This window comes from Orcinus orca, chromosome 15 (assembly GCF_937001465.1).
Source record: "Orcinus orca chromosome 15, mOrcOrc1.1, whole genome shotgun sequence".
Taxonomy (NCBI): Eukaryota; Metazoa; Chordata; class Mammalia; order Artiodactyla; family Delphinidae; genus Orcinus; species Orcinus orca.
The window spans coordinates 77211179-77232136 of record NC_064573.1 but is presented as its reverse complement, the minus strand read 5'-3'; the positions used below and the strand labels follow the sequence as shown (position 1 = coordinate 77232136).

The window sequence follows — 20958 nt, the reverse complement described above, 5'->3', positions numbered from 1 at the left end:
GCTTTCTCCAGTTGCAGTGAGCGGGGGCCACTCTTCATTGCGGTGCGCGGGCCTCTCACTGTCACGGCCTCTCCCGTTGTGGAGCACAGGCTCCAGACGCACAGGCTCAGTAGTTGTGGTGCACGGGCCTAGCTGCTCCGTGGTATGTGGGATCTTCCCAGACCAGGGCTCGAACCCGTGTGCCCTGCATTGGCAGGCAGATTCCCAACCACTGCGCCACCAGGGAAGCCCCTCTATATATTCTTATATCCATAGCACCCAAAACAGTGCCTGATAATCAGTTGTGATAGGTCATTAGCAAAGAGTGCCAGATGCACAAGCTCAGCCTCTCAACCTACGCCGCTTACAAGCTGAGTGATCTCGGGCCAGTGATGATGACCTTTCTGTCTTGATTTCCTCATTTGGAAGAGGGGCTTAGCAAAACCTTTTTCTCAACGTTGTTGACACAGTCCAATAAGAGGAAGGGTGTGCATGTACCTAGCCTGGTTCTGGGCTCATCATAAGGGTCAGTTCAGAATGACAGCAGCCCCTATGGCCCCCAAAACTCTCTTCTGTTGGAGATCAACTTTGAGAAACCTGCCCAACAGGCTCCACCCCTGGGGTGGAGGTGAGTCACCCTGGAGGGTCTGCATCAGAGCTCAAGACAGATAAATCAGTTGATGTGGGTCTGTCTGTCCCTTTTGGTGCCTCTCTGATAGCCTGGATGCCCCACACACCTCCATGAAGAAAGCACTGTCTCGCCTCCATTGTCGCACGAGGAGGCAGGGTGGGGGGAGGTGAGGCAGGACTGGACAGTCAAGTCCCTTGGCCTCCTGCCCCACCACATGCCTGGGTGGCATGATCCGTGATTGGAGAATGCCTACCTTACCTTGCCACTCTTATGCTCACACATTTGCTTGGAAGATGTCTGTGTCTGCAAGGGCTGGTAAGAACCTGGAACAGGCTTTGAAGGTATCCAGCCAACTGAACTTAATTAAACTGCAGTTCCAGAAGCCAACAGCATTTTCCTAAGAAAGCAATACAACTTCTAAAAGTCCCCTAACACTCCCGTGCAGCCCATTTCCTGTGCTTCAGACTATGTCATAAAACTGTCCATAGGGTGGTTTCCTTTGATGATGGATCCGGTTAGCAAGACATTTTTTTTTTTAAGCCAGCCTCACTGTCTCACCTTTCTTAAGTTAGGAGCATCCCGACCCTCCCCTTACACTGCATTTGTTCTTGCTTCTCCAAGCTGAAGTCATAGGACCTTTATCTTTTCAACTTGGCTTCTCGTTTGGCCCCAGAGGCCACCATCTTGGAGAGTCATGCGCCCGCTAGCTCAAGATGAGGGCACCGTCACACCCTGGAGCCAAATTTGGTTGTATTGCTGCACGAAGTAGGATAAAGTGGTGGCTGAAGAGTGCTCCTGCTTCCAAACATACTTTTCAGCCGTTCATTCTTTAACCGTTGGGCCCTTATTATGTGCTAGGGGCCGGGGATATAACGGTGAACAAGATAGCACAGCTCCCACTTCCATGGAGCTATATTTATATGGTCAAGGGAGAGGGAGAGATAATGAGGACATAAGCAAATAAAGGCATAAAACAGTTACAGATTGTTAAAAGTGCTAAGAAGACAGAAACAGATGGCTGGAGTATAGTGGAGAGATATTCTTAGATAAAGTCAAAGAAGATCTCTCGGAGGAAGTGACATTCAAGCTGAGACCTGAGGGATGAGACTGAGCCAGGCATGGGAACAGCCAGGGCAAGAATATTCCAAGGCAGCAGGAACAGCAAGTGCAAAGGCCCTGGGGTGGGAAAAGCTTGGCAAGAGCTAGGAATTGACAGGTCAGGGTTGCTGGAGTATAAGGAAGAGAGTTGCAAGAGGTGAGGAGAGAGAAAGGCAAGGGGCCGTGGAGACCATTGTGAAGAGTTTGGATTTTATTCAAGTTTGTTGGGAACTGAAATTCACGTGGGAGATGCTCCACATATGAATTTGTTGGATAAATGGATGATTTAGAAATATCCTTCCATTTGGAGGCTTAGGCATCAAAAGTCTTCAGCAATTGCATCCCTATCAGAATTTCCCCCAGGACTCATTTTTCTATCATTCAGTTGGTCCATTTGCATATATGCCTATAAATGAGCTCTAAAGACATGGTTATGGGAAGACCCAGGCATGGGTTTACCAGGGCAGCTGCACCGGCTGACTCCAAGAAGGTACCATTCTCATTGTGTTCTCTGTAAATGCATTCCTGGAGCACAGCATCGACTTGGATGAAATAGTGACTCCTAGATTTGGGCAGCACAAGGTCCTGGTCCCAGCTTGGACACTCACTAGCTGCACGACCCTGGGCAAGTTTCGTGCTCCCTCCGGGCCTCGGTTTCATGAAAGAGGATGATGCCACACCTACCTCCTGGGGTTGTTGAGAGTTTTCAAGCTAAGGCAGTGAAAGCACAGCATTTGAACTTGGTAAAGAAGGGTAGCTAACTGGGGTCCTAGAATGAGCTTCAGGGATCAGTGGACCCCCTGAAATTGCATACAAAGTGTGCATCATGTGTGTACATCTGCATACAAAGGTCAGTGCATTTTTCAAAGGAGAGGTTCCAAAACTCTCTCCTCGGTTTCTCAGAGACCCGTGATCCACCATAGGGTAAATGGTATTATACACCTGGCAGTTGGGACTGCTACTGGCCCTTGAAGTTGTTCTCTTGCTCTGAGATCTAGTTAAACATTTGCTTGTTGATGTCTTGTTTCCTCTGGACTCTGTAAGCCGATTGGTGGCAAGCGGCTGCCTGCACTGACCCTTCCCTCCCCACCTTCCAGTCATGCTAACCCCTGACTTCCCACGGACCCACCCAGCAGCGATCCATCAGCCCAGGGCCAATCCCTCCCCATTGTGCACACAGGAGGCTCAGGTCCCAGCTGCATCAGTGAGCAAGAGTGGGTGAAACGAGCTAAATCAGTGTGCTGTTCCTGAGCCAGGCATTGCCTTACTCCTCCCAGGTAATAAGATGCCTTAACCCAGATACACATTCTCTGCAGGCTACCCCCAAGGAGCGGTAGCTAATGGCAGGGATTTCTGGCACCGGGTTCCGCCCAGGAGGAAGATGCTCCCGTTTGTGAGAAGGGGAGATGTGAGAGCTTCCATCCCCCAACGAAGGTTGACCCTGGGTGGTTTGTATATGTCTGTGTTCCACACACATCCCACATAGTGCCCAGCACATTACAGGCACTTAACAAAAGCAATAAATAAATAATGGTCATTTCCAGCCCATCTACCCACCACACCCTCTGGGGATCTTAATGCAGTACCCTCACTTCTCATCTAGCCGATTCCTAACTGGTTCCCCCACCTCTTCCTGAGAAGTAATACAGTTAATGATACTTTGTGTAGATGATGCATCTTTCTTCTCAAGAACTCCAAACACTTGACTGTTATTAGCTCTTCATCCTCATTTCTGAGTTAGGTTTAAAAGGCAGGGGTGGGGCTTCCCTGGTGGCGCAGTGGTTGAGAGTCCGCCTGCCGATGCAGGGGACACGGGTTCGTGCCCCGGTCCGGGAGGATCCCACATGCCACGGAGCGGCTGGTCCCGTGAGCCGTGGCCGCTGAGCCTGCGCGTCCGGAGCCTGTGCCCCGCAATGGGAGAGGCCAAAACGGTGAGAGGCCTGCATACTGCCAAAAATAAATAAATAAATAAATAAAATATAAGGCAGGGGTGGGATAGTCTACCCACCCCTATGCCCTCCCACCAAATCGATGTTATTTCAAGGAACTGAGGCCTAGGACAGGAACTTTGCCCAGATCTGAAAGTCACAGGCAGGGGGAACTAGGGGGAACCTGCCCCCCTGGTCCCCATCCCCGAATTTGATCTAAGACTCCCAAAATCTTTTTTGCCTGGAAGCAAAGAAGATCTTTCTAATTCTGCTAACGTCCCTAATATTCTCTCAGTTCCTGAAGTTTGAGAAAACCCCTTGCTTAGGAAGATCCCCACAGGGAAGAAAAGGTCCCGCACAGGGTGATGCAGCCAGACACTGAACCAGGTCGCTGCTGCCATGTGGACCACCTCGAATTCAGATGAAGTCCCTCCAACACACCCCAGAGAGTGTGAGTTAGAGATCCTCAGTGGGCTTGGATCTCCACGGTAAGCACCTCCCTCCACTTCCAGAGCAAAGCCCACAGTGCTGAGAGGCTATACCATGGGAAGCAGCATGGCTCAGGGAAACTGAGAGGCCTGCTCCTGGCTCTAATTATCTGAATCACCCAAGGAGAGAATGAGTCGGAAGTTTCCAGACCTCGGTTGCTTCATCAGTTAAATGGGTCTAATATTAGCCATCCTGTGTGCCTCATCAGGAGGTTGGCAGCGCAAAGCCAGACAGATGTGAAAGTGCTTTGAGAAAACTAGACATTGTGTTGAGATGCTGCTGCCGTGGACATCAGGACAGATGCAGTCTGTTCTCTGAGGATCACCTACAGATTTTTGGAGCCAGAGGGGAACTTGAGGCTCACCAGCCTGTCCTTTTTCCAGAAGAGACCAAAGATGGGAAGTGAGTGTAGTAACGTGAAAAATGCCACCCTGCCACAAAGATAGTCCCATCAGATCCTTGGAACCTCTGAATGTGATCTTATTTGGAAAAAAGTCTTTGCAGATGTGATTAAGTTAATGATCTTGAGATGAGATAATCCTGGATCATCCAGGTAGGCCCTAAATATTATCACATGTACCTTTATAAATTAGACATGCAGAGAGAAGAGACGGCCTTGTGACCATGGAGGCAGAGATAAGAGTGATGCGGCCACAAGCCAAGAAATACCTGGAGCCACCAGAAGCTGGAAGAATCAGGAAGGATCCTCCTCTGGAGCCTTGGGAGGGAGGGAGGACATGGCCCTGCTGACACGTTGATTTTGGACTTACAGCCTCCAGAAGCGTGAGAGAATAAACTTCTGTTGTTTTAAGCCACCCAAGTTTGTGGAAGTTTTTGACAGCAGCCCTGGGAAACTAATACATGAGGTGGGCAAACTCCCACCTTTTATTGATGGTAGAACCGGGTGTCCTGGCTCTGCATCCAGCATGTGTCATGTCACATCCCTCCTGGCCTCTTTGAGAGGTGAGGAATGAAGCCGTACATTACCCAGAGGGCCATCTCCAAAGCTCAGGGTCAAGGGAAGAGAGCAACAGCCGCCAAGACCAGCTCCTTTTGGTGCCACAGAAAGAGGGCAGAAGGAGGCCACTGCACATGCAGAAAATGCATCTCATGAACCAGCTGATGCTGGAACCCACAAAATACCCCCGAGACCAAGCCGGCTGACTAGCAGTGTCCTCTGCAAGAAGAGGAATAGGTCTTAGCTACAAACTAGATGCCTGGAGATGCAGAACTCTGTGTCCTCCATGCCCTGGCCTGGATCCCGTGCTCCTGGGCCTCCCAGCGCAGCGCAGAGCTCCACATGTTTTTGGAGGATGGGTACTTGGATCTGATTTTTGGTGTGTCAGAGGGACAGTGGTTTGTGTTTAGTTCTTGCCTGCCATCTGGCAAGGAAGGCCCTCAGCGCTGAGTGAGTCTTCTCCCCATGAGAATATTCTCATGTTCAGAGAACTCCAAAGATTAATTTCTGACCCGGAGCAGATTTTCACAGCACTGACAGAAACCAGCGCCTTGACTTCTAGTTTCCCAGTTAGCCAATCACTGATGAGGGAAATTCCTGCTTAAGTTATGGCATTTTCTGGTTCTAGTTCCCAGGGTTTCACAGAGGAGTGGCCACAGTGAGATCGGGGAGCAGAGCAGGCTTTGGATGGAAGGAGTCTTTCCTTTTTGGAGTCTTAGCTGAGCGCTGATGACACCTCACATTGTCGGGGCTGCACTAGGGACTTCCCCTCGCTGATGGGGACTGACACTCATCAGTTCCCAGCTTTCTGCAGGGTGTGCCGGCTGTGTGCCATTCTGGGGTCCACACTGAAGCATGAGGGGTCTGTCTACCCCAGGGGCTCTGAACCAAGGCATGATCAACCTCTGGGACCGGGCATTCTTTGGGACCCCATTCTGTGGGGCATTCTTTGGGACCCCGTTCTGTGTATTGTAGGGCATTTAGCAGTGTCCTTGGCCAGCGGCACCCTCCACCCTGTCGTGACAACCAGAAATGACTCGAGACATTGCCCATATATCCCTGAAGGGCAAAATCACCCCCCTTTGAGACCCACTGGTCTGTGCACACCTGGTTTCCCTTTCTCCTGGTGATAGAAGCTTCCTCTGTGCAGCGTCACCCCCATGATATCTCAAAGTTCACTGTCCTGTTACACCACTGCTTGTTTCCCCTCTATTGGATGGGAAGTAAAAATAATCGTAACAACAATTTATTGTATGCTGATTTTAAATCAGTCACCTCATTTAAATCCTTGTTAGCAACTCTATAAAATTATTCCATTGTAAAATGTTATGAGTAACCAGGAATAATGTATTACAAGACGAGGAGACCAAGGCAGAAAAAGTCAGTGAACTTGGTCAAGGTCACACAGCTTTTAAGGAACTGAGCCAGGATTCAAACTCAGGCAGCTGAGCTCTTAAGCACCATTCTATACTACAACTTCAGTCATACGAAATGTTTGGGATGTGCTTTCGACTTCTTAACTTTGTAAGTTGTCATTTATACAATTGGATGCGAGATGGCATGGCAGGTAGCAATATGGTATTATTATCATCCCCATTTTTCAGATGAGGAAACTGAGGCTTGTCCAAGGCACGTGGTGTTTCAAACACAGTCCAAGGACCTGAATCCTGGTTTCCTGTCATAGAATTCAAGCTTTTCCTTCTATGCCAGGCTGCATCTGAATAGGAACTTTAGTGAGAGGGGCTGAAGGTGTAAGCATTCCTTCAGGTATTCTGGCTGTTAACTGTCAAGCCAGGGAATTGAAAACAGGAAGCTCTGCTTTTTCATAGCAATCCTGGAACCCCAGATGAATACCGCACACGGGTAGTTGGGTGCCTGTGTGCCTTCTGCACATTTAACATGAGGTATAGCAGGTGAATTTGTCTTGCTCCACCCAGACCCTGGAGACAGCTGCTCCTTTCAAGGGCTGCTGGGCCCTGCTGGGAGGTGATAGTGGCCATAGCTGGTCAACTGCAGTTGCTTCCTGGACAGAAAAGCCACCCTTGTTGGTATCCGCCCCTACCACAATCCACTCCCCACGTATCCAGTGTCTCGCTGAACAGCCTGTGTAGGTGTTGTGCTGTTTTACTGGAATGGCAGTCCTGTAGGGGTGGTTATTATCATTCATGTTTTGCTGGTTAGAAGACTGAGGATTGGAGAGTTTCAGGGACTCAGTCAGGATCACACAGCCAGTAGGCGGTAGAGCCAAGGTAGCATGCTGGGCCCCTGGCTTGCCTTCATCTGCTGCCTCCTCTGGTGCCCAGGCCTTCAGGCTTGTCAGGGTTTGAGCACAGAGTGCTAGAGCGGAAACGTGGAGCGCTCAGGGACAGGCCTGCACCCTAAAGATGACCAGTCTCCTTGCTATGGGAGTTCTGTCTGGATTGTTCGCTCATTCAACACGTAGTAGTCCTTGAGGGCCTACTATGTGCCTGGTGTTGTGCTAGTGTGGGACACAGAGGTGAATGAGTAGATAAGCAGTGGGGTGAATGGTGACCCAACCCCCCCCCACACAAGAGGTACGTCCACCTCTGAATCCCCACACCTGTGAATGTGACCTTTTTTAGAAATAAGGTGTTTGCAGATGTAATTAAGTTACAGATCTCAAGATAAGATCATCCTGGATCCCTCAGTCCAATGACAAGTGTCCTCATAAGAGAAACACAAAGAGAGATTTGAGACATCCACGTGAGGACAGAGGCAGACATTGGAGAGATGCAGCCACAAGCCAAGGAACGCCCGGAGCGTGAGACGTTGGAAGAGACCATGAAACATCCTCCCCAGGAGGTTTGGAGGGAGCGTGGCCCCGCCAACACCTTGATTTGGGAGCTCTGGCCTCCAGAACTGTGAGAGAATCAATTTCTGTTGTTTTAAGTCAGTGATTACCAGTTTGTGGTCACTTTTTATGGCTGCCCCAGGAAAAGAATATATCCTGAAAGGGGATAATTTTGAGAATGAAGGGAAAAAAAGAAGTCTTGGTTGCAAGATGACCCAGGTAGCACATATTAAAATTCACTGGACCAGACCCTCTCATGCCCTGTCGGAACAACCAGGCAAGTTCTTCGTGGAAAGTCGCTAAAACAAATGCAGTGGAATCCTCCACTCCCGAACTTCCAGCTGGTAAAAGACAGCAGCCGACAAGTCAGCAGGGTAATTAGACAGAGAAAGGAAGTCAAGTTGCTCCAGGCACCTTCACGGGAAGGGTGTCATCAGCCCCAGGTTTATTCATTAATAGCCAAGAATGCCTCCATCCCTCCCTCTCCCACAAACACGGAACGTGTGTGTGCGCGCGTGCACACGCTCTGTGGGAGGCCCTGTGCCAGGCTCTGAAGAGGGTACCACACAGCCCCATCCCCATCCCCATGGGGCTCAGAATCTGGTGGGAAAGCAGTGATGTCAGCCCCTGTGCTTAGAGGCAGCGCTGACATTCACTGGGATGTACTGATACAGCAACGCTGTTTGTTGAAATGGTGGAACACTTCTGTCTGGAGCAGTTGGTAATGAGCTGTTGATCTGAACCCCTAAGTGCCACCTGCCACCTCGGCTGTGCCAGCCCCTCTCCTTGCAGGTCCCCATGGACCTCTTCACCATCCAGCAATAGGGGGAGAATGGTACCTCGGTACAGTGGACCCCTCCAGGATCCTGCTTCTGTGCTACAACCAGGATCTGTTCTGACTGGTCCCTGCTGTCCTGAGTGTCACATATTTTGACTATCTTCGCTGACTAGACCTCAGTGCCAAGAGAATAAAAGGCTGGCTTTGAACCTGTGTATCTCAGCTATTTAATCCCAGTTAGTCATCTTGAAACTGCATGCCTTAGGTGCACGGAAGACAAGCGAGGGTGAACTGGTCTGTGTACATCATTCTTCCATGCCTGGAAAGTAGCCTCAGAGATATCACCTGTTCCCACAAAAGCACTGAAAAGATTCTGGGGAGAGCTCTGGAACGCAGACCAGTGAACAGATTGGTCAGACCCATGCCTGCAAGTTACCAAGGTCAAAGAAAGATCAGAAGCCAAGTCCAGGCTGTGGAGCCCACTGTGGGCCCTGCTGAAAGTCAAGGGTCTGGAGCCAGCAGGCAAGAAGACAAAGCCAGATCCAGGGTTTAGGTAGAGGAGGTTCCAGATGGACCAGAGGTTATCAACTCAAATACTCACAGGAGCCGGGCAGCTAAAGCAGCTGCCCCCAGCCTAATAGTGGGACAGCCTTAACACACTTCCAAAAGCCATTTCTATAATTCTTATAGCATCAAAAAAGAGTATTTTTTCAGGCTTCCCTTGTGGCGCAGTGGTTGAGAGTCCGCCTGCCGATGCAAGGGACGCGGGTTCATGCCCCAGTCCAGGAAGATCCCACATGCCGCAGAGCGGCTAGGCCCGTGAGCCATGGTCGCTGAGCCTGCGCGTCCGGAGCCTGTGCTCCACAACGGGAGAGGCCACAACAGTGAGAGGCCTGCGTACAGCAAAAAAAAAAAAAAAAAAAAAAAGAGTATTTTTGTGGTGGGAGGGCTACTGGCCCAGGGTTATGTCAGGAGATTGGCTGCAGGTGCCGTAGAAGGAGTGCATTTCTATCCTTTTTTATTTTTCTCCATGAGGCCAAGGGGCCAAACATGAAAGTTTCCAGGGTCCTTCCGTGTGCTCTTTGAGAATTGGAGTTGGACAAGCCCCTTCCCCCTGGTCATCAGCATTGTTGCTATTATACAGGGATGAGGATGTTTGGTCCATGAAAGGACAGAGTTTTCCAGGAGTTGGCAGAAACCAAAGATGGAATGGACTTATATCACTTAACCGTTAATTCATTCTGCAAGTATTTTTGCAAACCCATTATGTGCAGAGCCTTTAGGGGCTGAGGTAGGGAACAAGTCAGAAGTCATCTCTGCCCTTCTGGCACTTTCAGTCAGTTGAGCACCTACTATGTGCCAGGCCCCTTACAAAAATAATGTGAAATAATCCCCACTACCCACACTCATTGAGGGCTAATGCTGCCAGGGACAATCAAGTTCAAGTATATACTTCCACTAATAATTGCAGGAACACGAATTATCTCTTGTCACTTGGCATGTACGTGCTGCGTGCTTTGTGAGCATTATTGGGGTTAAACCTCCAGCAACATCTCCAGGCTGAACACTACCAGTGCCCCATCATCCAGATGAGTATACAGAGGCACAGAGAGGCTGTGGCTTCTTCCAGCTAGTAAGTGGCAGAGGGGTTTGAACTTGCCAGATTCTAGAACAGATGCTCTTAATTATGCTGCCTCCCTTTTAATTCTCAAAACACCCCTATAGATAGTCGTTCTTAGCCCCATTTTGCAGATAAACCTGAGGCTCTGAGAGGTTTTTATTGTGTCTGCTGCTGGGGGCTGGGGCTATTGGCTGAAAAAGTTAAAAGGGCACCAAAAAAGTCACTGATCAAGATGATATTATTTTAATGGAATTTTTTTAAACTCAAAATGAGTGCCAAAAACTCCACAATGAACAAAACATCAGAATTTTAAAGAAAGATTCCACCCTGAACTCGCAGGACCTCGTTTGACAACACCCTAACCCCAGTCCTGTCTTTATTTAAAATTTTCATAATTCGTTCATCATTGATTTTCTAGCATTACTTTTCTTAAAAATATTGTTTTAAAATATTAATCTTGATTACTGAGTTTTGGCCGGCACTTAAATTGTGTACCTAGACGGGGACCTGGAGTTCTGCTTCTGACAGTTGCCTTTTATTGAGCGCTCACTCTGGCGCTATAATCGTGCTTTGCCTGGGTCCCATTTTATCCTCTCAACCGTCTTAGGTAGGCAAGCATCATCGCGCCTGTTTTACACATGAGGCTACTTCGGACCAGAGAGGTCCAGAGCTCTGATTAAGGTCACACAGCGGAGGGGCGGAAACTTGAACCCAGCCAGGTTTCCTCGAGAGTGGGAGTGAGCTCCCGGTACTGGGAACAGCCCAGGCACAGGCGGAGAACTGAGGATCGCCCGGCGTGTAGGGAATTCCTGCTGGGCGTGGGAGGCGGGACTTGATGACCTCCGAGTTCCCAACAACGCCCAGTTCCAGCTTTCTACGATCCCATTGTTTCCGAAGAAACGGTCCCGTAGCTCGGTGGCGGCGCGGGGCTTGGGCCCCTGCCTGGGCCTGGATAACCGGGGTGGGGGACGCAGAGTCCCCGGCGCATCAGCGGGCGGAGGGTCGGGCGCGGCCCCGGGGAAGGGGGTCACAGCCCGCCGGGCGTGCGGAGCCCCGATCCTTACCGCGCCGGAGCAACCCTGGGAGGGCGAGGCATTGCGATGCAAGAAAGCTCTTGGTAATAAGCAGAATTGGGTTTTAATGGGGTTCGCAGAGATAGAACAGAAATCAAATTAGGGCCTAATTGGCACGCACGCGGCAGTGAGAGCGGCGGCGGCGCGGCGGTCCCGCTGGGGCTGAGCAGCGCAGCAGCCCTGGGGACGCGGCGTCCCGCCGGCGGGAGGCCCCAGGATCGCGGGGACCCCTCTGCCGGCGGCGCCCCTTCTCCCACCCGTGCAGCCCGCGCGCCTGCCCAGCCCCCGGAGGACCCGGGCATGGCCTGGGAATGCGCAAATACCGGCCGGCTGCGGGGCAGGGGACCTGGCGCTGGGGCAGCCACACTCAGCACCCACCCCTGACGTTGACCCGGCTCCTAGAAAATGCCTGAGCGGCTGAGCAGCGTCCACGGCTGGCCTTTTCGTTTGTGTTGATGGAAAAAATAAAAGGGTGTGGGGGGATGGCCGTGGGGAAAGGACAGGAGAGGGAAAAGATTTATCAGCAAAAGAAACCGAGAACCCAGCGCGTAATTATTAATAGTAGTCGTAATATGAGTGATATTGGGCGCTGACCCTGGGCCAGGTTCTCTGCCGGCACGTTTTGCTGTTTTACATCGTGACTTCTGTGAGGTTTGGTAATCCTCTTTCTCTCCATTATACCCACGAGGAATCGGAAGCACAGAGGGGTTTAGTTGCTTACCCAGGGTTATCAATGAGGACACCTTGTAACTGACCCTCCATCCCAAGACAGGGCGGCTACGGAGGCTATGCTTGTATCTGTTTCTGCCACGAACAGTACATGTAGTTAAATTTCTTTTTTTATCTGTCTTTAAAACACTTACAAGATTCTCCTTAGACTGATGATGTGTTGGTTTTGTAAGATGACATTTCTTTTTAAGGTTTTTCAATTCGGGTTTTCACTATATCTGAGGAATTTTATTTTATATCTGCCATATTTCCCTGTAGTGTCCTTGGAAGTCTTAACTCTTCAGGCCCTGTAGGTCTGTGCCAAAGAGCACTCCTAGTGTTTGGGGGATAGAAACCGAGAGAAGCAAAGAGAGATCCCAGCAGTTCCACAGGTGAGCAGAGCAACGGTGGAATGAATAACTTTAGGGAAATACCAATAGCAACTCTCCCTCCTCAAGCATCCTCTGTATAGTATGTCCATTCCTCAAAAAATTCTTGAAGGGAGGCACTTTAATCCTCATTTTTAAATGCGGAAACAGGTTCAGAGAAGTACAGTGACTTACCCAAGGACACGCAGTGAGTCCATGGTAGAACTGTCCCAGAACTGTCTGACCCCAGATCTCACGGTCTTTAGATCATCTGTTCCAAAAGCACCAAGAATTGGTGTGCTGTGCCCTTCTAGCAGTTGGGAGGTGGATGATTTGCTTCCCTCCACACCATGAAGCCTTTGCCAGATTGTTTTTAAATTTTTTTTTTTTTTTTTTGGACCGGATTGGAGGAAACTTAGAGCACCCAGTACTGACCTTTTTTCAAGCCTGGGCTGGAGCCTTGATCTGCCTCCAAGGGGATCAAACATTTCTTGGTGGCAGCTGATTGAGAACATTCTAGGACAGCATTTTCCAAAGTATATTGTATGAAACATGTCCAGAATTGTTCATGAAACAACAGGCTCTGTGATCAAATGATCTGGGGAAATTTAGGGTTGAGCAAAGTTCAACCTGCTTCTTTACTGCAGGACTTTTCAGAGCCTTTAACACACTCAGGCACGCGATCTCCAAGAGGGTCCATTGTAAGAAGCATTTTCCAAATCGTGGACACTCTTTTTCACAGAATATTGTGCAGGACTGGGGCTCCACAGAACCTACTCTGGGAAACATGACCTAGTGTGTTCTGGAACTCACGCCTTTAGAATTCTGTCCCTGATTGGGGGTAGAGCTTGCCCTCTTAGTTGCTACCTACTGTCTCCTTTTGTTAGGAGAGATGTTTTAAAGTCTCACTCAGAAAAGTGTTCACAGTTGAACAAGGAGCCCCAACTGTATATTTCCCCCAAAGTGTTGCCAATCACACTCCCCAATCAAAAATATTTATTGGGCCCTTATGCCTGCCCAGGGCAGTAAGGGGCTCTGAAGACTTAAAAGTAAATGAAATTAACTAAATGAAAGTAAATGAAATTAATTTCTAACACAACAAGATCAACCTCCCTCCACTCCCAGCCATTCCCAAGACCCAAGACACCCCTTGTGTGCCTCACTTTGTGAACCCCTGAGGAGGGAAAAGCCATAAAAGTCCACTCATTTGTTGGACATATACTGAATGCCATACACATGTGTGCTAGGGGATTGGGAAAGGTGGAAAAGTATTTAAATGGAGGGAACACCATATGCAAAGGTGTGCAGGTGGGAAGTCGGGTGAGTGGTGCCAGGTGTGGGAGATGTGCCTCTCCCTTTTCAATGCCCAAGGCCATCCCATTCTATGCATGAACCGTGATTTACTTGCCCAGTCCCATTCATTTTAAAATGCTTTTTATAAGAAAGGTTAGAATATTGCTGATCTGGTGTGGCCGGAGCGTAAGCACCTAGAAGGCAGTGGATCAGATCTCTATAGGGTTTTATCCAGCATCCTCTCCCTGTAAATGCCGTGACTATTAAATCTTTTAGCCAATTTCATGATTGTTTCCAAAGGCGCTATGAATTGGAATCACCTGGCGTGAGACCCTTTTACTTAAAGCGCACAGTCAAATGATAAACTCCGCGACACAAATGAGTGACTTGAGCATGTCACCAGCCACTTGTCACGTTCATTCACACACTCAAGGGGTCAGTTGTAGCTGCAATTAGCTGGTTAACTAGCATTTGTTGGGCTCTCAGGAGTTGCTGAAATATAGCAATGATGGCAGGAGGAAGCATTGCAATTGCAAGGGCAAATATCTGTCCCTGTGGCAAAGGGAATAGGGGAGAGGGGCCCCTTTAAGAGTTTCCCCGGGAGGCAGTGAGGAATTAAAAAGCAATCATAATTAGTCTTCAAAATGAAACACGATGGGCCAAATGTCAGACGCTCATCCTTTCTCCATGCCGCAGACTCAACCAGACAGGTCCTCCTTGCGTTCTGGCACTCCGGTTCCCTGCAAGGAGGCCCGGAGACTCTATTAAAAATCCCAAATAGCTGAGATTCTCCAGGATCAGCAAATCCACACAGAAGACCTTAAATCAGCAGAATCTGTGAGCTTTCAGCTTCGGTGGCTGGTGTGCAGGGCTTTTCAATTGTCTCCATTCAGTTCCTCGAGTGGATCTCATAGGCTGAATGAGATCTTTATCATCTGTCACTGGGGCGATGCACACTGGGCCTGCCACGGCAGAGTCCATCCCAGCTGCATGAAGACATCAGCAGCTCGTCGGGGCTGAGTCCCTGCCCTGTCGCCACATATGGAATGCATGGTCCCAGCTGAGGATGCCACACGCCCCTGGCTTCACTTACCCGGTCCTGGAATGGCATCACCTCTTTTCCCATTCAGCTACAGCCCTCTCACTGCCAGTCAAAACCTCTGAGAAGCAATTTAAGTGGCTTGTCAAAAAGGAGGTCATCATAACCCAGCAGGTGGCTGTAGATAGGTAGTCGGGAGGTAGTGGATCTGGGGGGCTGTCCCAGCTCTGCTACCTGCCTGCTGAGTGCCCTTGGACGTGTCATTAGAGCACTCAGAGCCTCCACTATAAATGGGCATGATAAAATCTCCCACCTTCTTGGGAAGGTGAAATGATTTAGTTAAAGCAGAGACTTAGAGTACTTGACTAATTCAGAAAAGCATGTCTAGTCTCGAGCAAAATAAATACCATTAAGTCTTCTGACATCATCATCATCAAAACACTGATTGACACAATAATGTGAAGGTACTTAATGTCACCTAACTATACGCTTAAAAACAGTTAAAATGATACATTTTATGTCATGTCTATCTAAATTTAAAACAAAACGTATTGAGCAACTGCTTTATGCTAAATGTTGTACTTGCACTTAATCTGCACAACTCTTTAGGTGGGAGAAATTATCCCCATTTTAAAGAAGAGGAAGTGATCTCTGAGCGGCCACCCAGCTAGCAAGTAGCTGAGTCAGGATTCAAACTGAGTCTGTCCGACCCCAAAGCCTGTTCTCTTAACCTCGACGTTTTGTTGTTGTTTTTTTAATATATGTATTTTAATATTAAAAAAAATCTATTTTTAACTGCATTGGGCCTTCGTTGCTGTGCGGGTGCTTTCTGTAGTTGTGGCGAGCGGGGGCTACTCTTCGTTGCAGTGCACAGGCTTCTCATTGCGGTGGCTTCTCTTGTTGCAGAGCACGGGCTCTAGGCACATGGGGTTCAGTAGTTGCAACACGCAGGCTCAGTAGTTGTGGCACGCGGGCTTAGTTGCTCTGCAGCATGTGAGATTGTCCCAGACCAGGTATCGAACCCGTGTCCCCTGCATTAGCGGGCGGATTCTTAACCACTTCACTACCAGGGAAGTCCCAACCTCGACGTTTTGATGTCTTGTTTGCCCGAGGGTGGTATCATCGGATGTCTATTCAGTATATCACAGCAGCTCACAGCCCCATTCATACATTCAGTCAGACTTGGGTGAGTACCCGATGGGTGCCAGGGACCAAGTCAGATTACCAGGGAGGCAAAGATGAATGGGAGTTCGAGAGCACTTCTAGCACAGGCCACGGCAGGCAGAAACAAAATACCGTGTCCTTTAGGAGTGGAGCGAGTTGCAGACAGAGGACCACGAGGAGGGGTGTCTTTGCAGAGGAAGTAACGGCTGAGCAGAGGGGGATGATTTTTTTCCCAGGAAGTGGAAGAGGGGACGGCATTGGCCAAGGCATTAGTGGCAGAGGGGGCATGACTACTGTGTCAAGAAGTGCAGAGGGATCCAGGGAAAGGAGTTTAAGAAGATGCTGGGAAGATAGCCAGGCGTAAGCAAAGGAGGCTGCATGGTTATCCTGCAAAAATTTTGAAGGAGAATGACAAGGTCATGTTCATAGAGCTGCAGAGAGAATATCCCACTTCACTTTTTGTTTTTGGCGTGGGGGCAGGGGTGGCGCGGTAAAAACAATATAATGCAAACACCCCAAATGTCTATCAACTGCTGCATAGATAAACAAAATGTGGTATATACACACTGGAGATTCTACAATGGAATAGTATTCAGCCATTAAAAGTAATGGAGTACTAACACATGGAGGGACCTTGAAAACATGATGCTAGGTGGAAGAAGTCAGGCATGAAGGGCCCTGTACTATATCATTTCACTTACATGAAATGTCCAGAATAGGTAAATTCATAGAGACAGAAAATAGATTGCCAACTGCCTGGGGCTGGGTAGCAGAGGGAATGAGACTAATGAGTGTAGGGTCTAATGAGTGTGGGGTCTCTTTTTGGGATGATGAAAATACTCTGAAATTAGATCTATGCACAACTTTGAGAATGTACTGAAAGAAATAAAATCGCTGAATTGTCTGATTTTAAAGGGTGAACTTTATGGTGTATGAATTATATTTTAGTAAAGCTGTTATTAAAAAACAGTATAACCATATTAAATAAAAGTTTGAAAAATAGAAATCCCCTCTAGTCCTACACCCCCAACATAACCGCTATTTACCACTTGTACATTTCCTTCTTTGTCCCTGCACTTATATATTTTACATGTACACTATCAGAGAGTATCATTTTCTATTCCTTTTTTAACTTAGCATTTCATCACAAACATTTGTTCACATTCCTTTGAGGTCTCCATAATTGTTTTCAGATCCAAGTTTTAGGAAGATGAATGAATTCATTCAACAAGTATTTTTTGAGCACATGCCAGGAACTGTTCTAGGCACTGGACAAGGCCCCTGTTCTCCTGGAGCTTATTTTCTGGTTGAGAGGACAGACAACAACAAACTGATAAATGAAGAAGATAATTTCTGATTGTGAGGAGTATGATATGAATAGAAATCCAATAGGGAAATGAGACAGAGAGGCATGGCATGGAGGTAATATTAGAAAGGGTGGTCAGGGACAGAAGTGACATTTGAGCTAAGACTTAAGTGATGAGAAGACACCAACTATGTAAATTCTGAGAGGAAGTATTCTAGGACAAGGATACAGCAAGTGCAAAGGCCCCGAGGCAGCAACATGCTTACATGCTTTAGGAACAGTAAGAATTTGGGTGACAATGCAAAGGGCAGGTTTGGGGAAGGAAAGATGTGGCAAGGGACCAGGTAGGGGGCAATGGAATTTGAATCATCTGAGACTGCCGTGAACATCACTTTGGCCAGAAGCAAAGACCAACGAGTCCTAGTTGTTCAAGTCCAGTCCTAGCATAGTTGTCAAAGTTACCTCCTGGCCTGTGCCTGGGAAGGAGCCCGAGAGCCAGAGCTCAGGGTACACTCTGAATCGGAGCCGGCACCAGGCCCCTGCTCAGTGCTCTGGCTTTCCCAGGTGCTTTCCAGCACAGCCACATGAAGCCACACCCAGAGAGCCCCGGGGGCCTCCGGAGCCCGGCTAGTGTGTGGGCAGAGCCAGCAAGCGCCAACCTGACAGCTGATGGCAGCCCAGCCCCTCCCTGCCGCCTCACCACCTGCACATCAAAGTGGCAACGCTCCTGGCACATCCGCTTCCTCTGGCCCCAAACCCACAGGGCTGGCACTGCGCCCCCCAGCACAGAGCCTCTACCCCTCACCTCGCACCCACGGCTCCCAGCCCTGGGCTTTGTAACTCTCTCCTTCATTCAAATCACAGGCTTGCTTTGGAGACAGACCAATCTGGATCAGGTCCCCTGTGAAACTCGCATGGCTCCCTGATTTCTGCCTGGTAACGCTCATTTTCCTTTGCATTAATCACTTAATATCTATCTGTCTTTCGCTTTTGACTGTAAGCTCCAGGAAGGCAGGAACAATGAATCCATAACGTTTAGTACATCTTACAGTGCTGTCGATAGAAATATAATGTGGGCCACATATGTAATTTAAAATTTCCTAAGAGCCACATTCAATAAGCAAAAAAAGATAGGGGCTTACCTGGTGGCGCAGTGGTTGAGAGTCCACCTGCCGATGCAGGGGACGCGGGTTCGTGTCCGGGTCCAGGAAGATCCCACGTGCCGCAGAGCGGCTGGGCCCGTGAGCCATGGCCGCTGAGCCTGCGCATCCGGGGCCTGTGCTCCGCAACGGGAGAGGCCGAAAAAAAAAAAAAAAAAAAAAAAGATAAAGGCAAAACAAATTTTAATAATATATTTTCTTTAACCCAACAATCCAAAATATTATTTCAACATGTGGTCAATACAAAGACTGTTAATGAGATATTTTATATTCTTTTTTCCCATACTAAGCAGTCAAATTCCAGTGTATATTTTATATTATAGCACATCTCAATTAGGATGCTAAATTTTCATGGGAAATAATCTTATTTGGATTATATCAAATTTATGGGGAGAGTCCATTCACTTACCCAAGTTGTGCCGAACATACGTAAAAGTTTTCCAGTAGTGGAATGAACAGCTTTTAACTTTAAATTTAAATAAAGTAAAATTAAATAAAATTAAAAATACAGTGCCTCAGGTACACTAGCCATATTTCAAGTGCCCCATCGCCCATGTGGCTAATGGCTACCATATTGGAAAGCAAAGATATCAAAATCCCCATATTTGCAGAGTGAATGGATTGATAAATCCCACTTTCACCATTTCCTTTTAATATGACTTGGGCCTTGGGGTGGTTTTAAATACCCACCAATTCTTTGATACTCCCCCTGTCCAAGGGCAGAGCCTGATTCCTCTCCCCTTGAGTGTGAGCCAGACTTAATGACTCACTTGGAGGGAATGGAATGTGGCTAAGTGACAGTGTGTGACTTCCAAGACTAGGTCATGCTGTGTGCTGTGGGTCTGTCCGCCTGTTCTACGTCTTGACCTCAGATCCCCCCCGAGAGAAGGTCTCCCCGGCTCTCTCACTGCTGTGCAGTGGAAGCCACCTCCGTTGGGCAGTGCTCTCACCCAAGACCACGTCTGAGCCTCAGTCTTCGGATCAAGCCCACGCCTGGTCCAGGAGGCTGTGGTCAGGGTAGCGAGGCCATGAGGTCACAAGGCCAACTTTTCTCAGAAGATGCCCGAAGAACCAAGGACATAATGGTCTTGTCTAAGTAGTGCCCTTGGGTGAGTCCACTAATGAACATGGACCTGTTTCCTTGTCTGTCAAATGACGGATGATAGTAGGACTTAGACCATGCATCAGTTAGCTATGAGGGTCTAAGGAGGTGTTTCAAAGAAAAGTCCTTTCCAACAGGAATGTCTCATTTAAATACTATTGCTGTGACAAAGGCAGCTTGCTGTGTACGTGAAATAGAAAAATGTAACCATCGTCCGATTAATCAGGACTGTCCTATTCAAAGAAGTCACAGAGACTTAGGACACTGGGCACATTTTAAACACCAGTGAGATTAAGAAGATGAGGTTCAGTTAAAAAAAAAAAAAGCAGCAGCTGTTTCTTGCCTGTGGCGTTTCTAGCTTGTGCACATCATCCCTGTAATATTTCTTCTTCCTTTTTTGTTAATGGCTTGGGGATTTGAACACTGTTTTGTTCAGCCACATGGGGAAATGTTTAATGAATCCTTGTGAATATTCATTAAATGCTGTTAATATTTTCTGGTGGGGGAGGCCCTGCTGCCCGTCCGGCGGGTCTTGGAATGGTGGCAGGGAAGCCGCCCACCACTTGATTTCTGTTACTTGTTTTCCATTTCATTTGCCCTATTTTCTGAGACCTCAGGTGGTTTGCAGGGGCCAAGGGTGGAGGCAGAGCTGGCTTCCTTGCCTCCTCTCCCCAGATTCACAGGGATTTTTAGAGAGGAGTGGTGTGGAGTCAAAGATGACTATACCCTACCCCGCAGCGACCACACTCCTTGGTATGTACCTCCAAGAAACCCTCACACGTGCACAAAGAAATATGCAGGGAATGCTCCTGGCAGCACCGCTTGCGACAGCAACAAAGAGAGAAACCACACAAATGTCCCTAACGGGAGGATGGATGGATTTAGAATATTCCTACTAATGGATTACTACGATCCAGGAGTGAAAATGAATGACCAGGGCTGTGTATTACGGTTGAGTCTTTTTTATGGAGATGTAATTCACACATCAATGCAGTGGTGTTTAGGATATTCACAACATTGGGCAACCATCACCACTAAGTCCAGAATATTTTCATTACCTCCAAAGAAACCCCATACGCATTAGCAGCCACTCCCCATTCCTCCCCACCTGCAACCCCAGGCCACCCCTAATCTGCTTCCTGCCTCTGGATTTGCCTATTCTGGACCTCTCATATAAATGAAGTCATACAACATGTGGTCTTTGGGGACTGGCTTTTTTCATTTAGCATAATGTTCTCAAGGTTTGTCCACTTTGTAGCACATAACAGTACTTCATTCTTTTTTATGGCTGAATAACATTCCATTGTACGGATAGACCACCTTTGTTTATCCATCAGTTGATGGACATTTGGGTTGTTTCTACATTTTCACTCTTATGAGTAAGACTGCTATGAACATTCACATACAAGTTTTTGTATAGACATTTGTTTTAATAATCTTTTTAAAAAATA

The 20958-nt window shown here is 48.2% G+C and overlaps 1 protein-coding gene across 14 annotated transcripts in view; it reads left to right on the top strand.

Annotated features, from left to right (window-relative positions):
* SPRING1 (SREBF pathway regulator in golgi 1) overlaps positions 1-20958 on the top strand; it is a 314339-nt gene that overhangs the window by 160728 nt on the left and 132653 nt on the right. Inside the window, exon 7 of one of the 14 annotated variants that reach the window (XM_049697622.1) lies at positions 4719-4831. The exons of 12 other annotated variants lie outside the window; for them this stretch is intronic. The gene's annotated coding sequence lies outside the window, so the exon portion shown is untranslated. Of the gene's footprint in view, positions 1-4718; positions 4832-20958 lie in introns of those variants that run through there. One more of the 14 variants, XM_033408675.2, reaches the window with a different exon arrangement.